This window comes from Tenrec ecaudatus, chromosome 2 (genome assembly GCF_050624435.1).
Source record: "Tenrec ecaudatus isolate mTenEca1 chromosome 2, mTenEca1.hap1, whole genome shotgun sequence".
Taxonomy (NCBI): Eukaryota; Metazoa; Chordata; class Mammalia; order Afrosoricida; family Tenrecidae; genus Tenrec; species Tenrec ecaudatus.
This window is the reverse complement of record NC_134531.1, coordinates 101,612,995-101,639,273: the sequence shown is the minus strand read 5'-3', so window position 1 is coordinate 101,639,273 and position 26,279 is coordinate 101,612,995. Positions and strand designations below refer to the sequence as shown.

General features: G+C 38.1%; 1 non-coding gene across 1 annotated transcript; it reads right to left on the bottom strand.

The window, feature by feature from the left end:
- Positions 1–8,738: 8,738 nt before the first annotated feature.
- LOC142441743 (U1 spliceosomal RNA) lies at positions 8,739–8,900 on the bottom strand. The gene has a single exon (XR_012783091.1). It is a non-coding gene; the product is annotated as a U1 spliceosomal RNA (small nuclear RNA).
- Positions 8,901–26,279: the final 17,379 nt, after the last annotated feature.

The window sequence follows — 26,279 nt, the reverse complement described above, 5'->3', positions numbered from 1 at the left end:
ATGACAAAGAGATAAAAGATTAAGTCCTCAAGAATTTCATCTTGTTTGGGTCCAAAATCAATGCTAAAGGAGTTAAATTATATGCAAATGATGAAAATACATGGTGGACCTACTTGTATCATGTCTACATCTACTGGTAGATGTAGCTGGTGAATTCGTGTATCGTTATGGTTATTTTTCATTATTTTTCTTATATTTCTAAAAATATAGAGAACATAATGCTGGCCAAATCCACATATTTAATCTGTAAAATTCATTGGCACCAGTACTTTAAATTTTTGTTGAATATTTATGTCTAAATATTTCTAATTCTCAGTTTCTATCTTCAGTAACATATTACATTAAATATTAGATGACCTGTATTTTTAAAAGTAAAACAATCATTTAGTTATTTACACATTGGTTTAGACATGGATTGAATACCCATCTAAGGTCTAGAAATGATATAAGCTGTACCCACAAACCAATAAAAACTCTTTTGCATGGACTGCAGGGAAGTACCTAGATTCTTCTTCAGTTGTACTTATTCAATGTTCAAATTTCACATGCATATGAGACAACTGAAAATAATATCCTTGCTTTTGATATACTAAAGAGGTCTTCTGCAGGCAGATTCATCAACTGCAATGCACCTTTTGATCACTTGACCGCTGCTTCCATAAGCACTAACTGTGCAACCCACAAGACAAAACCCTGGACAAGTTCAACCTGCTCTCCATTCATCGCCATGCTGCCTTGTGATCCAGGGCTGAGGACTCTGCTCTTCCTCACATGCAATAATAATAATAATGATAATTTGATAGTAATCCACACTGAAGACTGCGAGCCTTGATCCTCATCAGAAACACTCTCAGTTCTCCTCATTTTTGGCAACCAATGCTGTGTTACCTGCATTTTTCAGGTTACTAATAAGCCTTCCTTCACGTTAAAATTTCACAAAACTATTGACTTCTTCATGGTAAATACCTTTGTTCAACAACACAAATGGCAACTGAACACGTGAATTCTCTACATAGAGTGAACAAAAATCCAATAGACAACATTTATGGGAAGAGACGATGGAGAAACTCAGCCGCTGAAACAAGGCCAGGTGCTGACTGCGGAATAGAGAATTTATTGCTCATATCTAAGTTTAAGATCAAGTTGAAGAAAATTAAAAGACACTGAGTAGGGAAAGAACTAAATAATCAACTGGATCTTTATCGCTGATGATCAGTGCTATGAAAAAATCATAAACAGCAATACCATTCTGAAGAACCTGGTTTCCTTCAATTATGCAAGGAATACATCCCAGCAAGACAAAGCAAAGGGTCTCTGACAAAGGCTCACACACAAAGGCTCATGCATGATGGTGGAGCAGGGGGTTCACGTGTGGCTTCAGCAGGATGAGTGAGGGTGTCAAAAAGAAGAGCGTACATTTAGGGAGTTACAGAAGACTTGATCATATAGTGCCTGATAGTTCCATGTCAAAAGATTTGGTGTGACTTAAATGGAGATGAGAAGACACGATAACTTTTAAAGGACACAGATTTGGAAGGGTATCTGGTGACTAAATGAAGAATAGCCATTACAAGCAGAAGGTATGAATTGGAATGACCAGTTATAAGCTACTAAAATAATCCATTTCAGAGATCTTACTAGCTTACATAAGAATACTAGAAGGAAAAAGAGTGAGAAATAATTTAAAAACAAACTGATGATTCATATGAAAATGTATGAGAGAGAAAACATACTTTCAGCTTCTGACAAGAATCAAGTTTGATTTCAGCCCAGGCCCATTCATCTGAATAATTCTGAAACTAGCTGGCCCGTTCATAGCGGCTACAGTGGCCACACAGAGAGCTCACAGGCAATATTCACAAGTAAGGGATTGACTAAGAAGGCTATCAGGTTGTAATTCATGATGAGAAGTACACAGAATAGAGTTCTGCCAATCAGGGGTGCCTCTCCTCACCTGTGCACAGCCACGCCTCTGTGTGATCCTAGGTCTCCCAGCCATGTCGTCCTTTGGTTTATGTATGTTCAGACAATGTAACAAAGCCCGTTTAGTGCTATAGGCAGGCCACTTTGCTGAAGTTTTAGTCCAAAATTACTGGACTCTCACCCATAGGTCAACAAATCCAGCTTCCTCAACTAAGTACCTGTAAGCACTCACTCCACTCTATAAGTGACCCTCCTACCCAAAGGCTCCCAACTGTACATCTTCTGAGGGGTGGGGCATCCACTTCTCTGCTGTGATCATGATCTTGTTCCCTCTGCAGCTGCTGCTCCTTCACCACTTCACTCCCACTACTGTGACACTATGTCTTCCACCTCCTGGATCTAAGAAATTCAGCACAGGGATGTTTGTATGCAAATAAATCAGTCCACTACTGGGTCTCCTTGCTGGGAACATAATGAGATATTCATTTTCCACTTCTGACATGGCTCATGTTAAACCCACCAGAAGAGCAAAATGGACCTGTCCCCATGTTAAAATACTGTACACCCAGTTTGTATGGTGTCATTTCACTGGCTGAGAGTTACAAATACTATGGCCAGAAGAGCCATACCAAGTAATTGACTGTAACCTAGCCATTGAGAATTTTGTTCTGAACATCTCAAAGAATTCAGTCGCCAACTATTTAGAAGAGCAAAAACACAAAAGAACATATTGGAGATGAAGAAACCTGGTACAAAAGTTGTCGGGGAAATGTTATATATGAGATGCCTATTCAGCCTGTAACTGGAGATTGAAGGTAGGTTCGTAGTTGTATGAGCGGTTTAAAAAATGTCCTTCACATATAGTTTTGTGATCAACATAAAGTATAAAATTTAAAGCTAAAGGACTGTATTTAGTGAATATAGAAAGAGTATCAAATAATTTATCTCAATAGAATGTAATGCTTAGAAACCTAAAAGGTGAGGAGTAGGAAGTGTAATACATTAGGAAAAAGTAAATATGCGTTGAAGAACTAATAAAGGATGATGTTTCTTACTGGTCTGTAGTCCTCTGAATTATTTAATACAGAGAGGTTCATTCCATTTTTTAATATGAATCTCTACTTCACCAAACATTATGTTCCCTTTCTTGCAGCTAATCTGTCCAAATCACATGTCAAAAATACATAAGACAAAGTCAAGCTCTCCTCACTTCCAAAGAACATACTGACTGAGCCCCTTCCCAGAGGGGCTGGTTAGTTCTTCCGGCAGTCCACGGGGCTGTCAGTGTCCCTCAGCAGTACCAAGATTGGAATGTACCCATGCTTGTACCCACGCTTTTGCAGGTTTCCCCGATGAGAGGGAGAGGAAGTAGCATGGCCTGGGTAGGGAATGCTTTAGTCCTCAAAGTGACTTTTGCTTTTTAACACTTTGAAGAAGTTTTATGCAGTAGATTTGACAAAAAACAATATATCTGATTTGTGGGAGTTGCTCCCGGGAATGTTGATTGTGGATGGAAGTAAAATGAAATTCTTGATCGCCTCAGTCTTTTCTCCATTTCCCATGATGTTTTCTATTAATCCCATGGTGAAAAGTGTTGCTCTCTTTGCATACTGTAAATAATGTAATGCATACTGAAGGCTGGAGTCTTTGAACTTCATCAGTAAAGGCTTCAGTTCCTCTTTGCTTTCAGCAGGAACTTTGTCATCAGCTTGTTAATAAGCCTTCCTCTGATCCTGGTGTTTAGTTCTTCCTTATATAATCCATTTTGCCTGTAGATTAAGTATGATGGAAATATACAACACTGGCATGAATTTTTTTCTAATCAAAATCCTTTCAGTATTTCTGTGTTCTCTTTGAACAATTGCCTCAGTCGATTTACATATTTTAATGAGCTAAATGAATTATTCTGGAATTCCCATTATTCATATTTTATTTATGATTTTATTATGATCTTAATATTAATTGTGTTATGATCATAATTTTGTTATATGTGCACAGTCAATAAAACTTATATATCTTTGTTATTCCTTTGTTTCAGCTGGTTCCATCTGATATCATCAATGAAATCCATTGTTCCTTGTTCTCTTGTGAATCTGGCTCACATTTCTGGAAATTTCCTGTCAATATATCAATATAGCTCATTTAAAATTATTTCCAGAAAATTTTACTTGTATGTGCTATTAATGAAATTGTTTTCTAAATTCCACTTGATTAGATTATTTTTCTTTGGAATGGAAACAAATATGGATCTCCTTCAGATTGTTGGCCAGAGAGTTGTTTTCTAAATTTCTTGGCATGAACTAGTGTGTCCAACGATGCATCTGTTTGTTTTTCAACTGGTATTTTCTAAGTGCCTTGACCCTTGCTTTTCATTCATTCCTTTTGGGAAGCCTGGTTTCATCCTTCATTATTATTGATTCTTGATTATATACTACCTCTTGAAATTGTTGAATGTCAACCAGTTCTTTTTGCCATAGTGGCTGTGTATTTACTTCATCCTTTAAAAAATTTTTCTGTATCACTCAAGATCTTGCCCATCGAATCTTAAATATTGCAATTCAGGGTTTTAATTTTTTTTCTCCAGTTGAGCTTTATATATATTGACCCAACTTTCCTTTTGTTTTCTTAATCACAAGTCTGTGCATATCTTATTATATTTTTTCTATTTAGAGCTGACTTTTGACAATTTCTGTTTAGCTCTTTAACATTATTATTTCTTCCACTGCCTTTAGCTACTACACATTCAAGAATAAGTTTGAGAATCTCTTCTAACATCCACTTTGGTCTGTTCTTTTTCTGTCTACGTAATGATGAATGTTTTCTTCATGTTTGATGTCCTTAGTGTAATCTCACAATTGATCTGGTTTTAGACTAATAGTGCTAAATGAATTAAACATATTATTGAGTGGGATATATGGGGTTATTTTGGCTTTTGTGGACTGTTGCATAAATCCACTAAAATTGCACATGAGTGGTTGGTTTCACAGTCAGTGCTTTGCCTTGGTTTGGCTGAGGACATAGAGCTGCTTCCTCATCTCTTCCTACAGATGTAATCAATTTGATTCCTATGTATTTGATCAAAAAATATGTGTATAGTTGCCTTTTATGTTGTTGGCAAATTTGTCTGCAATTTTGAAGTTATTGGTTTGTGAAGTTCTTTTCTTTGATCGCCAGCTTAATTTCTATCAATAAACCTACTGTTTGCAACTATTCTTCCCCTTTACTTCAAGCTTTGTCATTGCAATCACTAGAAAATGTCAATATACCATATATATTTATGTATATGCTGGGTTTTTCACCATATTTTATGCAGTTTTGAGGTAAAATTTGGTGCTTTGGCTGATATATGGGTTGGCTTATACTCAAGTCTATATGATATCATGATTTTTGATGTTTCTTGTCAATGTATCTTGATGTTTGATCAGTCTCAGACGGAAAAAATTAGTATTTTTTTCAGTTTCTTTATTATAACTTTAGTGGTTGCTCATAAATTTGAATGATAGTTGTATTAATTAGTCTTCTTTATGTATAGATATTATACTGAACACAGAACATTGTACTTTAAATTCAAGGTGGATCTTGAAGTATTCTTTTTGTGATAAATGTGATGCCATCCTTTATAAATTTTTCACCATAGTAAGTCATAGGAATATTTAATTCCAAATAACCAATACCAGTTGAATCCAGCTCCCTAATGCCTTGGGTATCAATCTTTATGTGCTCCATCCTATTTTTTATAATTTCTATTTGTTGGATTCATATTTTGTACAATATACATTGTAAGGACTATTGCATATTTGTAGCTGTTTTTTCTAGTTTTGAGTCATGCCATAAAAGGAAATGAGAATCTCAAAAGCTCTCTTCCATCCATGTCATTCAGTTAGACTCAACCTCGAGGATGCAGGGCTTCCCCATTCGTATTTGGAGTACCATCCAACCTGAGAAGGCCGTCTATTGGCATGATAGAGACATTGTGCACTTCCTGTTCACAAGTGGCTATTTCCAGTGGCTAATTTTTCAGAACTTTGGACATTCTTCCTTCTTCCTACTTTCTTATCAGTTTAGAACAGTGGTCTCAACCTTCCCAATGCCACACATGACCCATTATGACAGTTCCTCATGTTGTGGTGTCCCCAAACCATGAAATTATTTTCATTGCTACCTCATAACTGTCATTTTGCTACTATTATGAATCAGTCGATGCTGTGAAAGGGTCGTTCAACCCCCAAATGGGTCATGACCCACAAGTTGAGAACTGCTGGTCTAGGAGCTCTGCTGAAACCTGTTCAACATTCATGATCCTGATTGTGTTCAAAATACTGCTGGCTTCGTTTCCAGCATCGAAGAAAAACCCAAACCTCCGCAGCATGGCAACCTGATGAATGAGTGAGGCAAAAATCTGGTTTTAACTGTGTGAGTATGAGGTGAATTAATCCACCAAGGGGCTTGGATAGTTTGTTAATTAAGTTGCATGGCACTCTTTTAATGGTGAAACCATGCAAAGAAGGTGTATGGTGACCTAACTTGGTAATAGGTCAGTTTTCTCATCCTATTAGATTTAAAATCAGCTAGCCAGATGCAGAAAGTGAGTCATCGCTCCCATTGAGAAAAAAAAAAGCTAGGATGAACTACATTCTTTGAGCAGAGATTCCTTGACTAGACCTGAATCTAGGGGATAGAGACACGTGACACTGGAGACCGCGAGAATCAGCAAGTGGCAATGAGAGAGAAGGTACCGATAGAAGAGACAAAAGAACCAGGTGGAGAGTCTGATGGAAGAGGGTGGAGTGGGCTGCTGAACTCAGAACGAGAACATCTTTAGTTTACTTTGGGCAGGAAACATGCTGGCACAGTGACATGTCTCTGAGAACTTGGTGGAGCTAAGTTTTCCTACCACGTCCTAAAGCTGAGTGTCTTCGGGTCAGTGCTTACCGGCAGAGTACAGTGCCTTTGAGCAGCGTTTGATATTTGCTTAAGTGAGCCCAGAAGGGACAGAGACCTGGAGAGATGTGCTCTTGTTGGCACTGCTGTGAAACAGCTGTCTTGATTGAAGAGCTCTGTCCTGGGTTGTCCTGAACCAGTTGTAATTCATTACTTTTGTAGAAAACCCCATACTGTGAGTTTCATTTGATGATTGCAACAAATTACTGAAACCAGGAGAGAAGTAAAGAATGCTCCGTAGGACAGTTAAAGAAAGAACTGGTAAATTTGGAGAACAGAGACATGTCTAACTTCCACAAATAGCCCTGGGCTGTTGATGCAGATCTTGACATTCCTTCCCATTCCGGAAGTTTGAGGAGATCAAGTGTTACTCACAGTTCATTCTTACAGGGTATTCAAAATGGTGAGGGAACGGTAAAAAGTGATGTTGAGGTTTGTATGTATAAGTAACTTAAAGGCCAGTGATGATATCCTTCATTGAAGCAAGGAAAGAAGTAGCATGATTTACCAGGGACTAACTACCCCGCGCCAAATAAAGAAAATTGCATTGGACAGAGCGAGATTTCGTAGTAAGCTTTTCTCAGCTAGGCAAGCATCCAACAACGTGCTCTGACTTAGTGTTCCCAGTGGTCCACGTGGGAAGGTTCTCTCTGGTCACCGTGAATTTTTTTTTGTGAAAAGCCATTTCACTCCAGTCTCTCTTTTTTTTTTTTTGTGATTGTTGATTTATGAGACCAGCACACGGCTGTGTAATTGTGTTTTCTGCTCTGGAAAAATGCCACAGAAACTGTTACAATGTTGAACACAGGTGTGGTATGAACAAGGACATTGCTGGGGGCAAATTCAAGTGTCTGAGTGGTTTTCTCCTTTTAAAAAGGGTGAAATGTCACTTGATGACAAACCTCATTTCTAGATGGTCATCAATTTCCTGAGAGGACAAAAATGTCCACTCTTGGGAGACTGTTCCACCAGGTCAGACTGTTAACCAAGCTTTCTCTTTAGATAGTCTGAACAGGTTGCGTAACCGTGTGTCACCAAAAAGGCCTGATTTGTGACACACAGGCCGGTTTTTGTCACCACAGAAGTGCACCTGCTCGCACAGCCATGTCAGTGCACCAGTTTTGGTCAAAAACCTGGCATGCCTCTCTTACCCCACACACCTTACACACCTAACCTCACTCTGTGACTTGTTTTTGTTTCCACAAATGGAGGGAGAGATGAATGGACAGAGATTTATGAAATAGACAAGGTGAAAACAAAAGAGGGAGGCGCTGTTAGCCATCCAAATAGATGAGTTTGAAAAATGTTTCCAAGAATGGAATCTCAGATTTGACCAAAGTATCATGTCTATTGGAGAGTACTTTGAAGGTGATAAGTTTATTTTGAAAAAAAATACATAGCTTTGAAATGAATTCAGTTTTTTTAATGTGTCAACATAGTCTAGAATGCATAGCAGCTTATACTTATCAAAATATGTAAGTAATGAGTGTCAAGACAAAAACAATTTTGAATAACCTTAAACCATAATTTATGCAATAGTTAATTTACAGTATTAACTTAGTGAATTTGTTTTTTAGAAATTATCTTAATTTACACAAAGTTTTAGCGTTGTGTCTATATTATCCTCTTACATTCTCTACTTTGGATTTTTTTATACAAGATAAATAGTATAGTTATTGCTTATTTTACTCTGACTCAATTTGTTTTGGTAGTTTTTTAGATATAAAATAATTTGTTATTTATGAATTTCAGTTTAAAACAATGCAAAAGTTATTAATAAATTCTTAAAATTGAAATTAAAAATTTTAAGTATTAACCCTTTCAAATTTTACATGTTTACATTTTAAATGTCACCATTTAAAAAAATTTTTTTTCAGGGGAGAGCATGAACAATGTCCCCCACTACCACAAATTATGCAGTCAAGTTTCCCACATTTGGGGAAATTGCAGGGTCAACACATCTGGAGTGCAATGGATAAACCTTGCCCTGGGAAACCACATTCATGATCATGGTATCTCCACTGCCAGGTAAGTATATAAATGTCACTATATTTTTATGATATATAATTTCAAATTAAGTATTAATCCTCACATATTGAATTATTTGCATTTTAAAATGTACTTGATTTGAATGATATGTAATTTCAAACTTACTAACATGTGCCATAAGATTTTTTTATTTGATCATTTCATTTCACTACATATTTTTGAATGAACAGCTACATTGACATGTAGTCAACGATCTGAGGGGTTTCACTAAAGGCTCAATCCACGTGGGAATCCTACAAAAGGATTGGGGCTTTCCCTGTCATTCTTCTGCAATCTGGATGTTCATTATTTGAGCTCTCATACCATGCCCTCCTCTGCTCTTCAATCACACAAGCTAGTGTGCTTCTTGATGTGGACGTAGTGACACCTCATGTAGATGGCTGCTTGTTTGAAAACAAGTCATAAGACTCCAGATGCTGTTATTTCTGATAGGAAGACACCACCTGATTTCCTCACTTTTGATGTATCTTCAGCGTCTCTTCTGGAGTACAAGTATTGAGGAGGGTCACATTGTAAGAGCTAAATGTTGTTGAATTAGTTCTATGATTAACTGTGAGCTCACAATCATATGTAATATCATTAGGTATAATAATTCATATTTTTGAGATTATATATATATATATATATATATATATATATATATATATATATATATATATATGAAATCCCTGGTGGCATAGTGGTTTCACATTGAGCTCTGAATCACAGGATCTGGGAACCACCAGCAGCTCCACAGGACAAAAACTGGGCCTTCTACTCCCAAAAACTCTTACAGTTTCAGAAACCCTCAGTGGGTCTCTATAAGTCAGCACTGACTAGCTGACAACTAGTTTGGTTTTGCTTGGTAGCGTTATCCAGTAAGTGCTGACTGTTAACTGCAAGGTTTGGGATTCAACTCTACCAGCAGTTCAGCCAAAGAATTGTGGGACTGAACTTACCAAGGGGCACAGCCACAGGAGAGAGAATAAGCAATGGAGCAGACTGTTATGGAATGCTGACCTCACGGGACCTTCAACGCAGACCCTGGAGGAGGGAGTGGGAATTGATGGGGACAAGAGACACAAGAAATGGAGACAAGACAATAGCCTGATCAAGTCTCGTTTATTGAGTAAAAGGCTACAGCTTATATAGGCCAGGGGAAGGGAAACAAGCCGCAGGTGTTTCCCTGAGAATAAATGGGGGAAGCAAGTCGCAGGTGTTTCCCTGAGAACAATGACCGCAGAAAAAACAGTTCCTGTAGAAAGTTACAGAGCTCAGGCAATAAAGATCAAGACAATGGCCGGGCCTCATGGTTCCAGACAGGCAAGGTTATGGCCGCACCTCATGGCTCCCGATAAGGTGTAGTGAACATGATAATGCATGGGAAGGAGAAGGAGAGTCATAGAGAAGGAGAATTATAAGCTGTTGGGAGGGTTTGATAAGTATTTTAGAATACACTGTCAACATCTGTATTATAAATACCCATCTAAGTCACAATTAAAAACTAAAACAAAAACAAAAAAGCCTTAAATCAGAAAAAAACATATTCGTAGTCTCACAAATGTGTGTTTTTATCATTTAGATTTTGCTCGATGACAGTGGGTTGAGTAAATGCACTTTAACCTCATTTCAAAGTTTTATTAATATTTTTCCATCAAATCAATTGCCCCTTCTGTGGCAGTTACAAAATCTCCTGTCAACTTGTAAAGGGGTGGAGTTTAGCCTGTCAAACAGAACACAGCTTGATGATTTCATTTGAAGGCACTAAGGAGAAAAATATCTCACTGGAAGCCTGAGCCCCACTCTGCTTTGTATTCCTGATGACAAGACACACAGGGGCTATACTAGAGCCCTGGAGCTGGAGGAGCCACGTGGAGACCCACGCCACCGCGGAGATGCTTACACCGCAGCTGGATATATAAGACTTTCCACCCACTGGCCTGTGGTCTTCCTGCATTCAGCATCACTGCATGTTTTTGTGAGACTGAAGAGGAATTTATAGACTGGTATTGGACATATGGGCTAATATTACACTTATGGACTTGATCTGGACTGGGCTGGGATGTTTTCTCAATGTTCAACTGCTCTTGTATATAAAGCTCTTCCTTACACACATGAGTGCCTCTGCATTTGTTTCTCTCGTCCGCCTAGGCTAGTACACCTTACAAGACATTACATTCTTTTTGTTTAACTAATCAGGGCCCAACCTCTTTACTTTAAAAGTGTGTTTGTCACATGAATTGTTTTACTGCTAAGATGCTTTTTCATGTCCTTCCATGGAGTCCATCCTGACAGTAACCTCCTGGGGATTTTTGAGACTAACTTTTGTTTTTTAATAAATCATTTTATTGGGGCTCATCCAACTCTTATCACAATACACACATACATCAATTGTGTAAAGCACACTTATACATTCATTGCCCTCATCATTCTCAAAAATCCCTTTCCGCTTGGTTTCCTGGAATCAGCTCCTCATTATCTTTTTTTCCCTCCTCCTCTCTCCCTGCACCCCCCTCTCTCATGAATTGAGAATAGAACTTTTTATGAGAATAGAAACTCCAGTCTTTCTCCCACAGAACTGCTGATCATGCAGACTGCAGCCCAACCTGTAACCACTACACCACCAAAGCTCCTGTTAAATGAAGAAATTCATTACAAAGTTATTTTATTTTTTATTACTATACACAATGATTGGAGTACAGGCTGAAGGCAGAGCTCAGCAGGCAGTCATCCCCGCTTCACAAAAGCTCCCAACATGTGGCCCTCTGGCATCAGGCAAGCACACTCCCCACAGCCAAGAACCTCCAAAGGAAAGTGAGCCCTTCAGAAGGGGTCTGGAAGGAGATCAGCACAGTGGTCAGGGGAACTTCAGACAGCAAGTGTTGTGCAGATACGCAGGGATGGGATGTCCATTGAGATATCCATTGGGATGTCCAAGAGAGCCAAGCACGAGAACAAAGGGTGGCGCACTGCACGTGCTCAAAGGCTTAGGTTTTCCCACGGTGGGCATGGGTGGGCGTTAAACCTGGGTCGGCCCACCTGGGCCAGGTGAATTCAATCCAGGAAATGGGGTCGATCTGGGGTCCTTCACCATGACTCCCCCTGGAATCCTTAAAAAGGCAGGAGCCAGGGGGAGATAAGAGGAACTGGGGAGAGAACTTCGGAAGGACCTTGGAGGAGAATTTGGGAGAGAGATCTTTGCGTGATGCTGAGCAGTCTCTGCCAGGCTGCATGGTCGGAGGAATCCTATGATGAATCCTATGGGTTAAACTTCTTTTAATTCTCATTAAACTCACTTGGATCACGAGCCAGGCTTTGGCATGAATTCTTTCTCGTGCGGAGCTAACGACCCAGGTTTAACTCTAGCCCAGAGCTAGATTTTACACAACCATGGAAATAAAGCCCAAAACAGAGAGCAATAAAGGATAGATCTTCAACCAAAAAAGCACAAACAAAGGGAAAGGGGAGTAAAGGGACAGTTGAAGTGCTAACCAGGAAACTCAGGAAGGGTCACCTACCTAAAATGGAGAAGTTAAAATCAAGAAGAGCCCTCCCCTGGTAACGGGGGAAGAAGCCACGTTTGGCTAATGTTTATCTAGCTAGCCCCTCGGCATGCGCTGGTATCTTCCTGTTGTGTTATCCAGAGGGAAAACTAACCAGCTATTTTGTAAAGGCAGGATTGTGGCAGTTCTAGAAATATTTTTAAGAAGAAAATCCCACCTCATTCCATTTTTTATGCGTAAATGTTTTTTTTTAATAAACCTGAAATCATTTACTGTTTGCTTACATTTTGGTACCAGCCGAAAATAGTAGAATGTTAAATTTTGGCAAGATTTGACTGTCTTCAAGTTAACATTCCATGAGATGAAATAGGGGAAGGTTTGGATAACTAATACTAAACATACTTAACAGCTATTTTGAGTCACCAACATGAGCTGAACATTTTAAAATCTGTACGGTAGTTTCATCATTCCATGTCAACTTGATAAATAGGTTACCAAGGTGAGCTAGCCTGCCAATCAGATCACAGCATGATTGGTGCCTCCTTGTGGGCCTGAGTTTCTCGTGAGAATTCTGGGCGTTGACTCTCTTCCTCCCTGGAGTCAGGACAAACTCTATTTCTGCTTCACTTTCTCTTTGACAAGCCACATGGAGATATGCTATTGGCAGCCAGAGCCCTGGAGCTGGAGGAACCATGTGGAAACTCATGCCAGAGCTGAGATGCTTCCACAGCCACTGGAGCCACAAGACTTTCCACCCCCTGGGCTGTCATCTTCAAGCATTCGGCATCATTGCATATGTTGTGCAAGTTTGAAGAAGACTTTATAGACTGGTATCAGGCATATGAACTAATATCAGAAGGCCTTGATTTGGACTGGGCTGGGATGTTTTCTTAAGATATTATTACTCTTTGATATAAAGTTGTCACTACCCATATATGAGTATCTTTGGATTTGTTTCTCTAGGTAACTTGGTTTGAGACTATCTGTTTCCATTTTGTTTTTTAGTAGAATTGTGCCTTAAACATGTTGGCAACTCGGCTGAATCTTTCTACTCATGGGAAGTTCTGCATGCTTGGAGACTCATATGGGTAGTTCTACCTATATGGTTTCCATTATTCAGAATTGACTCTGGGACATTGGAAGTGATCCTTTAGGTGATAACATGACAATGATGTCTCCAAGGTGAGCCAGAGATATATAAATCATAGATGCATGAATAGATTTGGGGCTTGCACTAAATTCTGGCCCCAGTCTAAGAACAATTAGTTCTTATGAATTGGCCCTCCTTACTGCTCACCCTTATAAAGATATGGGAGTTATAGGGAGAGTGGTGGAGAAACTAGATGCTGCCTGGCTATCACAAAGAATAGCCATCTGGGGTCTTAAAGTCTCGTTTTCAAACTAGTAGCTATCTATGTGAGGCATCAACTAAATCCCCATGGAAGAAGCATACCAGCCTATGTGAGCCAAGGATTGAAAGTAATATAACCCAAATCTAGAGGAGGGAATGGCATCAGATCTTAAACTATGAGCACCTGGTTTGCAGAAAGCTATGGACGACCGTGGAATTCCAAAATCCATTTACAGGATCCAAACATGGACTAAATCTCTAACAAATCTCCTCTAGTCATAGTAAAATCTACTACAGCAGACATAGGTTAAAATGTGATATCATTTGATCTCCCTTATCATCCATTTAAATTTATTCTAATTTTAATACTTTCTGCTTTCTTTTTGATTGAGGTTTTATCTGTTTTGTTATTGTTGTAAATTTCTATTTTTGTCTTTTATGTTTTTGTGAATATTAAATCAAGGAGAAGTAAATCTATAGAGACAGTAACTGGATTAAAGGTTCTAGGGATCATGACAGGAGAGGTTAAGGGGAAATGGGGAGTGAATAGTGATGAATATAAGAATGAAGAAAATATTCTAAAACTGAATGTGATGATGGTTGTGCAACTCTTTTTATTTGATTGAACAACTGAATTATAAGATTTTTTAATTGTATGCCACTAAAACTGTTGAAGAAGAAACACACAAACAAAAACTCTTATGCTCACCATGGCTCTCTTGTGAGAACTGTGAACATTCTGTATCAACTTTGGTTGTGGTAGTCCAATTTTCCTAAAAATATTGTTATATGTTAGAAGGTTAATAATTTAATTGTGTAGTGTGTGTGACAAGAAATTGTGAATTATTAGAGTTTATGGTGTAATTGCTTATCAAAATTTGAAGATAATGGTTCTTGATATTGTTATCAAGGAAAATTTGCCTGCAAAATTTAAGGCTAGAAACTCATGGATATTTAGAAAAGAATTGCAACTACATGCTATTTTAGGGATTTTGTATGTGAATTAAAAATTGTGCACAAATTGCTCATAATATTTCTGTACTAGTCCTCAAAACAAATAATAAAATACTAGTTATGAAAAAATAAACAATGTTTCTATGAGTATAATTTTAGCTACATTTGCCCAGCAATATTTGTTGTTATATGTCCCTAGCAGTAGATCTCCTAGGCACACTTTGTGACATTTGAAATTCACTCTTCGGAGACCTGTTGTGCTCTTTTTTTTTTGACTGTGATGGTGTACTCTTTAGCATGATGTTGACAATTTCTACCTTTTGGCTCAAAATAGCCATTGGCTTTTTCAGTCTTGTGGTTTCTTAGAATTTTACCTTCCACCAACACTACAATTCCGCTATAATATGCCCTTTGCACTTTTAAAAATTGAATTTCCTCTGTTTAAAACATGACAGGCTTTTTTATGCACTGTTGAAATACATCTCTTCTGTGAAAATTGCCCAGGTCTCTGTTACCTTCAATAATAGTTTTCATTTTCTCTTTGCATTTCATGGATTTACATGTCTCTAATAAACACTTTCAATGCATTTCCATGAAATACATGTTTATGACAGCTAGACTCACCCCATTATACATGATAAGGTGCTTAGGGCAGTGTGTGTTTATCATTCTTGGATGTAACAAAATGTCTTTCTCATAGTGATGACCAATACAAATATGAAATATCCAACAAAATATGCCCTGGAGATCATTTTTATTCCTAGAGAATAATTTTGATAGTGAAAATCTATCACAGGAATATTAAAGTTCTCTGACAAAATTACTGACTCTGCTCAACAATGTTCCAGAAAATATCTAGTATTCATACTTTCCCCCCGAGGAAGTCTAGCTTTCTGTTCTAGATAGCTTCTTTCTTTGAACTATGTATGGTGATTTGGGTGAAAGTTTACAGAGCAAATTAGTCTTCCATTCGACGGTTCATACAAAATGTTTGCAGTAACAGTACATTCCAGGTAACAGCTCTCTTCCCACGTCCTTCCTATGTGATTCATTTCATGCCTCCTGCCCTCCTCCCTTATGAACTTTCTGGGTGGATGAATACTGCATGGTTGAGTTCACATGGTAAATTGTTCTAATGAGTGTGTATCTACCTCATATTTTTGTTCACCATTTAGGTTTATCTATTGTGTACTTGATTGTTGAGGGATAAGGGGAAGTTTAGTCTCAGCCCTGAAGGCTAACTGCAGGCCTCAGTTCTACCAGTCTCTGTCAGAGTAGTAAGCCTTTCTGTTTTTCATGATTTCGAATTTCAATCCATGTTTTTCTTTCCTGCTATGTAGGACCTCCTATTGCTGTATCTTACAGACTGGTTGGTTATGTTGGCTGGTCTCAATTTAGTTCACCTGCTCTCCACAGTCCGAGCTTGGAGTGATCCATTAGTCCTCATATTCTTCAGCCTTCTTTGTGTAGGACAGAGAGAGACCAAGAGTTACACCTTGGTTAGCTGCTTAAAACTTCTACTTGCTATTTACCAAAAGAGGATTGTCTTTGTGGACTATGTCAAGCTAATTAATGTAGATGTCCCCTGTGATTATGATTCTGTCTTCTGAGGCTCTAAGATTAATTTCCAAATGATGTTTGGATATGCTAAGAATTTTTCATCCCCCTATCCCTGACCCTCACTATATTCTTCTACCATCATTCAACTGTCAGGTTTTAGGGGTTTTTTTTTACAGTGGTGTCTGGCCTGTGCTGTGCTGTGGGAAGCTATAACATTAGTATTTCAAATACCAGCATGGTCAGCAGTTTCCAAAAACATACTATAAATGAGAAAGTGGCTGACCATTTCTGAAAAACAGTGCACTGAATCCTCAGAAGTGATGCCAGTGTTGCATACAATGGGCATCTCAGGTTGGAAGTCTGCTTAAGTACCAGTGGGAAAGAGGTGTCTGTCTGCTGGAGTGGTGTCGGCCTTGCTCATTTGCAGTGCTTTCAGGACTTTCATTTACTAACTAGGCATGATTCAAAATGAGAAGAAAAGACTGCAAACATCCATCAATATTTGGAATGTGTAATTGAAAAGATATAAGCCTAGGAAATAGGGAGCTGTCAAAACTGAAAAATAGCATCAACCTCATTGGCTATAATACAGGAGAATCAGATAGACTATAACTGTGATGGTAAGATTTTATGTCAACTTGGTGCATTTCTATGAAAGTATAGGTGTAATTCAGCCTCTCAATCGGTAATATGGCAGGGGTTCTCAACCTGTGGGTTGCGACCCCTTTAAAAATCTAATGATCCTTTCACAGGTTCACCGAATTCATAACAGCATGACAGTAGCAGAATTAAAGTTATGAAGTAGAAACGAAAATAATTTTGTGCTGGGGGGAGGGGTTCACCACACATGAGGAACTCTATTATTACAGGGTTGCTGCATTAGGGCGGTTGAGAACCACTGGTGTATCACCTAAGGATGCCTAAGGATAATTTATAAATTATCAAGGGTTCATGAGGGTGGGAGGAGCAGGGAGTGAAGGGAAAAATGAGGAACCGATATGAAGGGCTCAAGTAGAAAGCAAATGTTTTGAGAATGATGATAGCAACAAATGTACAAATGTGCCTGATACATGGATGTATGTATGGATTGTGATAAGAATTGTACAAGCCCTCAATAAGATGATGAAAAGAAAAAAAAGAACTAGTGGAAATTCCACTATTTCAGGAGGCAGCATTTGAGCAAGAACCTATGGTTCTGAAAGAAGAAGTTCAATATTCACTGCAAGCATTAACCAAAAAACAGACTCGAGGAATTGATGGAATTGAAATATTTCAACAAGATAATGAACACTGATAGCACTCACTTGTCTATGCCAGGGAATTTGGAAGACAGCTACTTGGCCAACTGAAGCTAAGAGATCCATGCTTGTACACATTCCAAAGAAGGGTGATCCAATAGCATGTTAAACTATAACACAATATCATGAATATCACATGCCAGTTAAATTTTACAGAATGTCACTCAATAACACTATCAGCCATTTATTGACAGGAAGCTGCCATTGCGTTTGGCCAGATTCAGAAGAGTATGTTGAACAGTGCATATCTTTGCTGATGTTAGATGGATCTTGACTGAAAGCTGAGGGTACCATAAAGATGTATTATTGTGTTTTATTGACTCCACCAAGTCATTTCCCTTGGCAGATCATAAGCTATGGATAACCAGGAGAAGAATGGGAACTCCAGAGCACTTCACTATAGCTATGTGGAACTTGTACATGGATTAAGAGGCAGCTTTGTGAATGAACAAGGGAATATTGTATAGTATAAATTTTTTTTTAGTATAAATTTTTTTAAAGAAGTGTGATGGGGTTGTATTCTTTCTCCATACTTATTTAATCTGCATGCTGAGCAAATAGAGATTTTGAATTATATGAAGAAGAATGCAGCGTCAGAATTGGACCCACCTTCTTTACATATTATGCAATTATCTCTTAAATTTACAGATTATATATATTTTAATCACTTTATTGGGGTCTCATACAACTTTTTAATTATTTTAAAATCATTTTATTTGGGGACTTGAACAATTCTTATCACAGTCCATACATAAATCCATTGTGTCAAGCACATCTGTACATTTGTTGCCATCATCATTCTAAAAACATTTGCTTTCCACTAGAGCCCCTAATCTCAACTCATTTTCCCCACTCCCCATCCCATATGAGCCCTCCATAATTCATAATTTATTATTATTTTGTCATTTCATACACTGTCTGACATCTCCCTTCACCCACTTTTCTGTTGTCCATTCCCCAGGGAGGAAGTTTTATGTAGATCCTTGTAATCAGTTCCCCTTTTCTATCCCACCTTCGCTCCACCCTCCAGGTATTGCCACTCTCACCACTGGTCCTAAAGGGATCATCTGTCCTGGATTCCCTGTGTTTCCAGTTCCTATCTGTATCAATGTACATCCTCTTGTCTAGCCAGATTTGTAGGGTAAAATTGGGATCATGCTAGTAAGGGGAGGAAGCTTTTAGGAACTAGAGAAAAGTTGTATGTTTCATTGTTGCTACCTTGCACCCTGACTGGTTCTTTCCTCTCCGCAACCCATCAATAAGGGGGTGTCCAGTTCCTATAGATGGGCTTTGGTCTTCACTCTGCATTCCCCCTCATTTACAATGATATGATTTTTTTGTTCTTTGATACCTGATACCTGATCCCTTTGACACCTCGTGGTCTCACAGGATGGTGTGCTTCTTCCATGTGGGCTTTGTTGCTTCTGAGCTAGATGACCACTTGTTTATCTTCAAGCCTTTAAGACCCCAGACGCTATATCTTTTAATGGCCGGCACCATCAGCTCTCTTCACCACAATTGTTTATGCCGATATTGATCTTCAGTGATCACATCGAGATGGTGGGCACCCACTGAAATGATTTTTTATTCTTTGATGCCTGATACCTGGTCCCTTTTACAACTCATGGTCACATAGACTGGTGACCTTCTTCCACACTGGCTTTGATGCTTCTGAGCTAAATGGCTGCTTATTTAACTGAAAGCCTAAAAGACCCCAGAAGCTATATCTTTTGATAGCCGGGCATCATCAGCTTTCTTCATCACATTTGCTTATGCACACAATGAAGCAACAAAAGAATACACAATGATGATAGCAGAAAAGAAAACCAATGATCTACTAAAGAATAAATTAATTTAAAAGAAAAAGAATTTTTTAATTTAAAAAAGAAAGTTTCACCTATAAATAGATCAAGGTCTGATTTTTGACCTCCAGGAATGTGCTCCAGTCACTTCTGATGGGGTGACACGCTCTGGCCCCAGAATCTATTCTTTGCATTCCCTCAGCAGCTCCCTGCTCTGCTCCCCGCATTTCTCTGGGGCAAGACTTTAGTGTTTATCCTTGGTGTTGCGGGCCCAGTCTGGGCCAATCCAGACACTGAGTGTCCAGTGTTGTCCCCCGTAGAACCATGGGTCAGTGAGAGACTTCTTGTCTCATACTGATCAGCCATATGGTCCACTCTATCCATTGGCTGTTTGAAGCGGGGATATCATCCTCCAGGCCTGGTGTGAATTGGACCCATCTTCTTTACATATTATACATTTACATATTATATTTACATATTACATATATTTTAATCATTTATTGGGGGCTCTTACAATTCTTATCACAATCCATCCATTCATTTTTGTCAAGCACATTTGTACATCCGTTGCCATCATCATTTTCAAAACATTTTCTTTCTACTTGTCCCCTTGGTATCAGCTCCTCATTATTTTCCCCTTCCTCCCCCCTCCTCCTTCCCCTCATGAACCCTTAATAATTTATAAATTATTATTATTTTGTCATAACTTACACTGGCTGACATCTCCCTTCACCCACTTTTATGTTGTCCATCCCCCAGGGAGGAGGGTAAATGTAGACCCTTGTAATCGATTCCCTCTTTCTACCCCACCTTCCCTCTACCCTCTGGGTATCGCCACTCTCACCTCTGGTCTTAAAGGGATCATCTGTCATATTATATTGATATATTTCTCAAAATTGCTTCCTGAAAATTGGATCTGAAGCACTTGCTGATGAAGATCCAATGATTAAAACTCAATTTAACCAAAAACAATCTTCACAACTCAACCAATAGAAATCATTGTGACACACAGAGAAGATTGAAATTGTCAGGTATTTCTCTTTGCTTGGATCCACAATAAACATTCATGAAAGCAATAATGAAGAAACCATACAACTTGCATTGGGGAAATATTCTGCACAAGATTACTTTAAAATGTTAAAGAACAAAGATGTCACTTTTAGTATAAGGTTTGCTGAATGGAGCAGTGGAATTTTCAGTCACCTCATATTCATGTGAAATTTGGACAATGAACTGAAATTTGATCAATGAATAAAGACAGCTACATTGTGAATGAGGGGTGGGGGTGGAGAGTGGAGACCCAAAGCCAATCTGTAGGCAACTGGATATCCCCTTACAGAAGGGTCGCTGGGAGGACAAGCCAGTCCCAGTCAGGGTACTGTATAGCAACAATGGAACATACAAGTCTCCTCTAGTTCTTTAATGCTTCCTTCCCCCCACTATCATGATCCCAATTCTACCTTACAAATCTGGCTAGATAAGAGCATGCATACTTGTACAGATAAAAGTTGGAAACACACAGAATCCAGGACATATAAACTCCTCAGGACCAATAATGAGATTAGTGATTCCAGGAGGGTAGGGAGGAAAAGCGGGAACCGATAACAATGATCTACATATAATCCCCTCCCTGGAGGACAGATAACAGAGAAGTGGGTGAAGGGAGACATCGGACAGTGACAGGGTAAGATGTAAAAACACAATATTAATTTATAAATTATCAAGGGTTCGTGAGGGAGGGAGGGTTGGAGATAAAGGGGGAGAATGAGGAGATGAAACCAAGGGCTCAAATAGAAAGAAAATGTTTTGAGAATGATGATGGCAACAAATGTACAAATGTGCTTGACACAATGGATATGAATTGTGATAAGAGTTGTATGAGTCCCCAATAAAATGATTTATTTTAATTAAAAAATAAAGGTAGCTAAAGAATTTATGAATTTGAATAACGTGTTGCAGAATATTTAAATTATCCAGATTTCCTGGAGAAAAACAAAACAAAATGAATAAATCTGTCTTGGAAGAAGTGCTTTCAGAATGTTCCTTGCAAGTGAGAATGGGATACTCTATCTCACATATTTTGGCCACCTTATAGGAAGAGACTAATCCTTGGAAAAGGACATAGATGGTGTCATAGAGGGTGAGGAGAAAAGAGGAAAGTTTTCAAGGAGACGGATCGATACAGAGACTGAAACAATGGTCTGAGACCGAACAATGGTTTTGAGTTTGCAGCAGGATTTAGTGGTGTCTCATCCTCTTGTCTGTAGGCTTGCTAAGAGTCAGAACTGACTGGGCAGCATCGCACAACAATAATAAGGACAAAAATAATGAACATTTAGAAATACAGCTTGAATTGGTAGTGACAGTAGGTTTGGATGTGGGCAGCGACATATTTACTGTCACCATCGTAGAATGCTACTGGCATGTAATAGATAGAGGTCTTTATGCTACTGTTATCCTATGGTGAGTAAGAAAAATACCCACAGCAAGAATTATTGAGTTCTAAATGTCAATTGAGCCAAAGTTTGGAATTTTTTGTAGTGTCTGCCATCCCTATGCCTCCTCATGGTGAATTTCTCTCTCCCCCAGTTTTACCTCCATTTCTCTTTATGAAGAATTGTAAAGATATGGTTAGAATTCACAGCAATTCTTATGATAGTCCAAAGTTCCTCAACCACCAAACATGAATGGGAAAGGAATAGAATAAACTCAAACTGTTTATCACTTGTTTTTTTCATGCATTTGTAGGCCCATATTTATTTTCTTAAAAACAAAATTCCACAATTGTTCATTTTAAAAAATAAAAACATTACTTGATAAAATAGGAAAGAATACTAAAAGTCTAAATTCCACATAATATTTATTTTGAATGGGGATGTTCTTTATACTTATTGTTATAGTAAAGAGAAGCAAGAATCTATGAAATCAATGATTGCTCCAAGACCCATATTTTTATAAGCACCTTAAGCTACATCAGCTAAGAGCCAGAATCCACATTTTAACAAGATCTCAGGTGATATTATTGCCCCTCGATATTTCTTATACATATAAAATATCACTGGGGAAAATTGTTACAATGTACATTATGCTTCAATGTATTTGGGGTAGAAATGCATATTTTCAGTAGGGGTGCTAACTGGTAGGAACCAGCTTAATGCCCTAGTTCGGACTGTAATGTACCATCTTATGGTGACATTGAAGATCCTGGCATTCTGCACCTTTTCAAGCTCAATCTTCAAGTATGGTAAGGAAGAGATGGTGGCTTACTTATTAGGGTGCAACTCTACAAATCTGAAACATGTAAGGTTTTTTTAAAAGGTAAAGTTCTAAAAATTATCATTTCATGAATTCATATACATTTCTCAATGTTCAAAAATATCATAGGAAATTTCATAGAGAAAATTTTAAATCTATTAATACTCTATGTAAAAAGTAAACGTTTAAGGTAATGGAATACACATGAAAAGGTTTTGTTTGAGGAATTAAATTCCAAATTATTAATTATAAAAGTTTTATTTTATTTGAACAAAAAAGATAGTCCCTTTTATACTATTTTTTTCAAAAATCAAACCAAACAGCAAACACAACAATATGCCAAAAGCTCAAACTCCATGTTGCTAGGTTTCCCCTGAGCGAAGAGCAGAACTACTGGCTCCTGTGGATTTAGGACTTTGTAAGTCTTCACAGGGAAAGGAAGCTCACCTTGGTTGGTGGCGTTGAGCAGTAAAGCTTGCAATTAGCAGCCCAACATGTGTCCAACCTCTACACTCCTCTCTACGAAGAGGCTCCTTCCTTCCTCCTAGGCTTAATCAACTGCAGTAAAGTATATTTGAAAAGTTACATTTTCACTATAAATATTTTGTTTCTCATAGCAAAATAATACAAAACTTTAAAAAGCTGTAGCCTTCTTTTGGTATAAGGTAGTCATGTATGTCTATAAGGAAAATTATTTTTTAATTCCAAGTATAAATTTTGCAAAAAGAGAGAAGACAGAAAGAGAATCTATACAGATTATTTTTTCTATTGGCCTTAGGGGGAACACTATCTAATTATTAATTAAATCTATTTATATGAACTGCAATAGAGTAGAACTGTCCTAGAATCCTACTTTGTAGGATCTCAGACTATTTTTATATATATTTGCCTTTTTATACAATAAAATTGTATACAATTTTATACAATTGGTTAGATTTTAATGCATTATTATTATATAAGCATTGGGCTGCTAACAGGAAAGTCCATGCTCACATCCACCAGTTACTGTGCTGGATAAAGATCAAGCTGTTTCTTCTGATAAAGAGTCACAGTATTTGAAATCCCAGAAAGAAACGCTCTGAGTCACAATCAGCTCAATGGCAGTGGCTGCTGTGCTGTAACCTCACACCTGCTCTCTCCCACCTCTCTATCCAACAACATCCAGAGACCTATCTATTAAATAGGCAAAAGATGAGATTTTCTACTCCTGTAAAGAGTCACAATTTTGGAAACCCACAGCGATAGTTCTATCCTGTCCTGTAGGATCTCTCTGAGTTGGAATTGACTCAATCGCGAGAGAGATTTATTAAATCTTTGTCAACATTTCAGATAGACCAGTTAATGTATGCCTAACATGCTATTTTCTATCCCTAAAGAAGCCATCCTTCCTGTTACAGCCAAGATCATTCTTATCAAGCCTCTTGATTCAGCCCAAGCACTTATTTAATTAAAACCTTCTTCATATCTTAGGCTAATGAGCAATTAGGCATCCACAATTGTGGCTAAAATATGCAATCATTTATGGCGCTTTAAAAGATTCTGATCTCCCCCAGATATTTAATTTAATAGATCTAGGATGAAGACTGACATCTGGATAAAAAATGCATGTGTTTTGGAAACAACTAACACCTTGGACTGCTATTGATAAGGAGGGTAATTTGAGTTCACCAAAGGCATCTTGCAGGAAAGATGTGGTGATCTGGTTCAGAAATATTTGCCATTAAATCAGGTTTAATGACGCACATTGGGTAGCCAGAGATTAGAGTCCACTTGAGTGCACTCAGACTAGAAAGACTTCTTAGGTAAGCACAATGTGAATATCTATTTTATTCTTTCCACTACATGTTTAAATAATATGTGATCTACTTCAATATATGCCGTTTAATGGAACAAGTGCTATTTTATTTGATCATTTTTCTACCAGAACTATTAACACAGTGCTGGCATACGTGTGGCATTGAATAAATATTTATGGGGTTGTGCTAACCTCATGCTCTAGGCAGGAGCTGGTGAATAGTGGTGGGATGATGTCCAGGGTCGAGTATTAATAGGGACATGTGATGAGAAGCAATAATGTCTAATGTCTTAAGAGACACATGAGCAAAGTTAAAAACCAGGAATATCTACCAGAGTTAAAGAGGAGCAGATGTTCTTGAGTAAGGTTTTGTACTTGATAAAAATCAAAGGCAGAGTAACAGAGAAAGAAATAGTTGCAAGCTGAGTTAGTTTCCATAGAAATACATGACATTTGGATATGTACCTTTCCACTGGATATTTTGACACCACAATATGCTGACCTGACAGGAAAGAATCAAAATGGACCAAAAACTTAGACCCATTAATTATTATTCTCTAGCACATTACCGCACTCTAGACACAAAAACTAAGGAACAAAATGTTCCAAATGTTTATAGCCCTTTATGAAGAGCAGAGAAACAATATCGAGCAGTGTGTCAGTCAGACGAGAAGCCTGATTGCCTGACATTTACACAAGCCATAGCTTAGTCCCGAGCCTGTTGAAATTCACTGCTTCTATGAATAGACTTTTCTATAATATTATTTGAAAAATTTCTAAGTGTATAAAACTCAAACTACATTTAATATCTCATGTGATCTCTTTTAACTTTATAAGATATCCCCCTCAAAATAAAATATACAAATATTTTATTTTCTATCACTGTTACTAAGCCAACCCTCATACCCACCTGCCACATTTAAAAGAAATTCTATTAGAACTAAGCACAGAGGAAATGTAGAATGATTAACAGAAACATTTTATCACTGAGGTTTAAAGGTTAAAAAATTGGTATATGAAACCAATACTGATGAACCTATAGAGAAAGCAGTTAGCATAAATATTCGGGGGTGGAGGAATGGTTACAGTGGGAGAAGGGTGTGTCAAAGAGTTCAAGAAGGAAGAGAATGTGTGGAAACGGATTGTGGTTGCAATGGTGCAATACTGCTTGATGGGATTGAACTATGAAATGATATGATATCTGTAAGAGCTACCACTAAAGTGGTTTTGGAAAAAAAATATAATTACCATAGAATCGCTTCCAACGTATTTCATTTCACACCCCTGTGTGTCACAGTAAAACGTTGCTATATAGAGTTTGCACTGAATCGCTTTTCTAAAGTTGATGAGCAGATGCCTCTGGGTGAATTTCGTGTGCCTCTAGGAAGAAGTACAGCCTGATTGCTCTTTGGAGGCATGGACAGTGAGACTTTGACTTTCATCCTTGGACAGGTTGTCAGGAAAGACAAGGTCCTCAAAAAGGGCATCAACCTTGGTAGACAGGCACTGAAAATGAAGGCTCTAAATGAGGTAGATGAATATTTTGGAGGCAGTAATGGGCTCAAGCCTCAATTGTGAGGATGGCGCAGGGCCACGCAGTATTTCCTTCTGTTGTACTTCCCTCAAGAAAGAGTTGTTTGTTCTTTTGGTAGTCCATGACCCAGGTCCATAATCTTTGCTAATGCCATAATCCAAAGATTCAATTTGCCGATGGTGTTTTACTCGTTGGAAAGCTTTTGCATGCATCGTTTGTTTCAGGCACACCTTTGTGACAAACAAGGTACACCTGTGCCTTGGATCAAGGAATGGCAATTTTGATTTTTGTACATTTATTGAACATATTTTGTGGCAGATATTTCCCAAGATAAA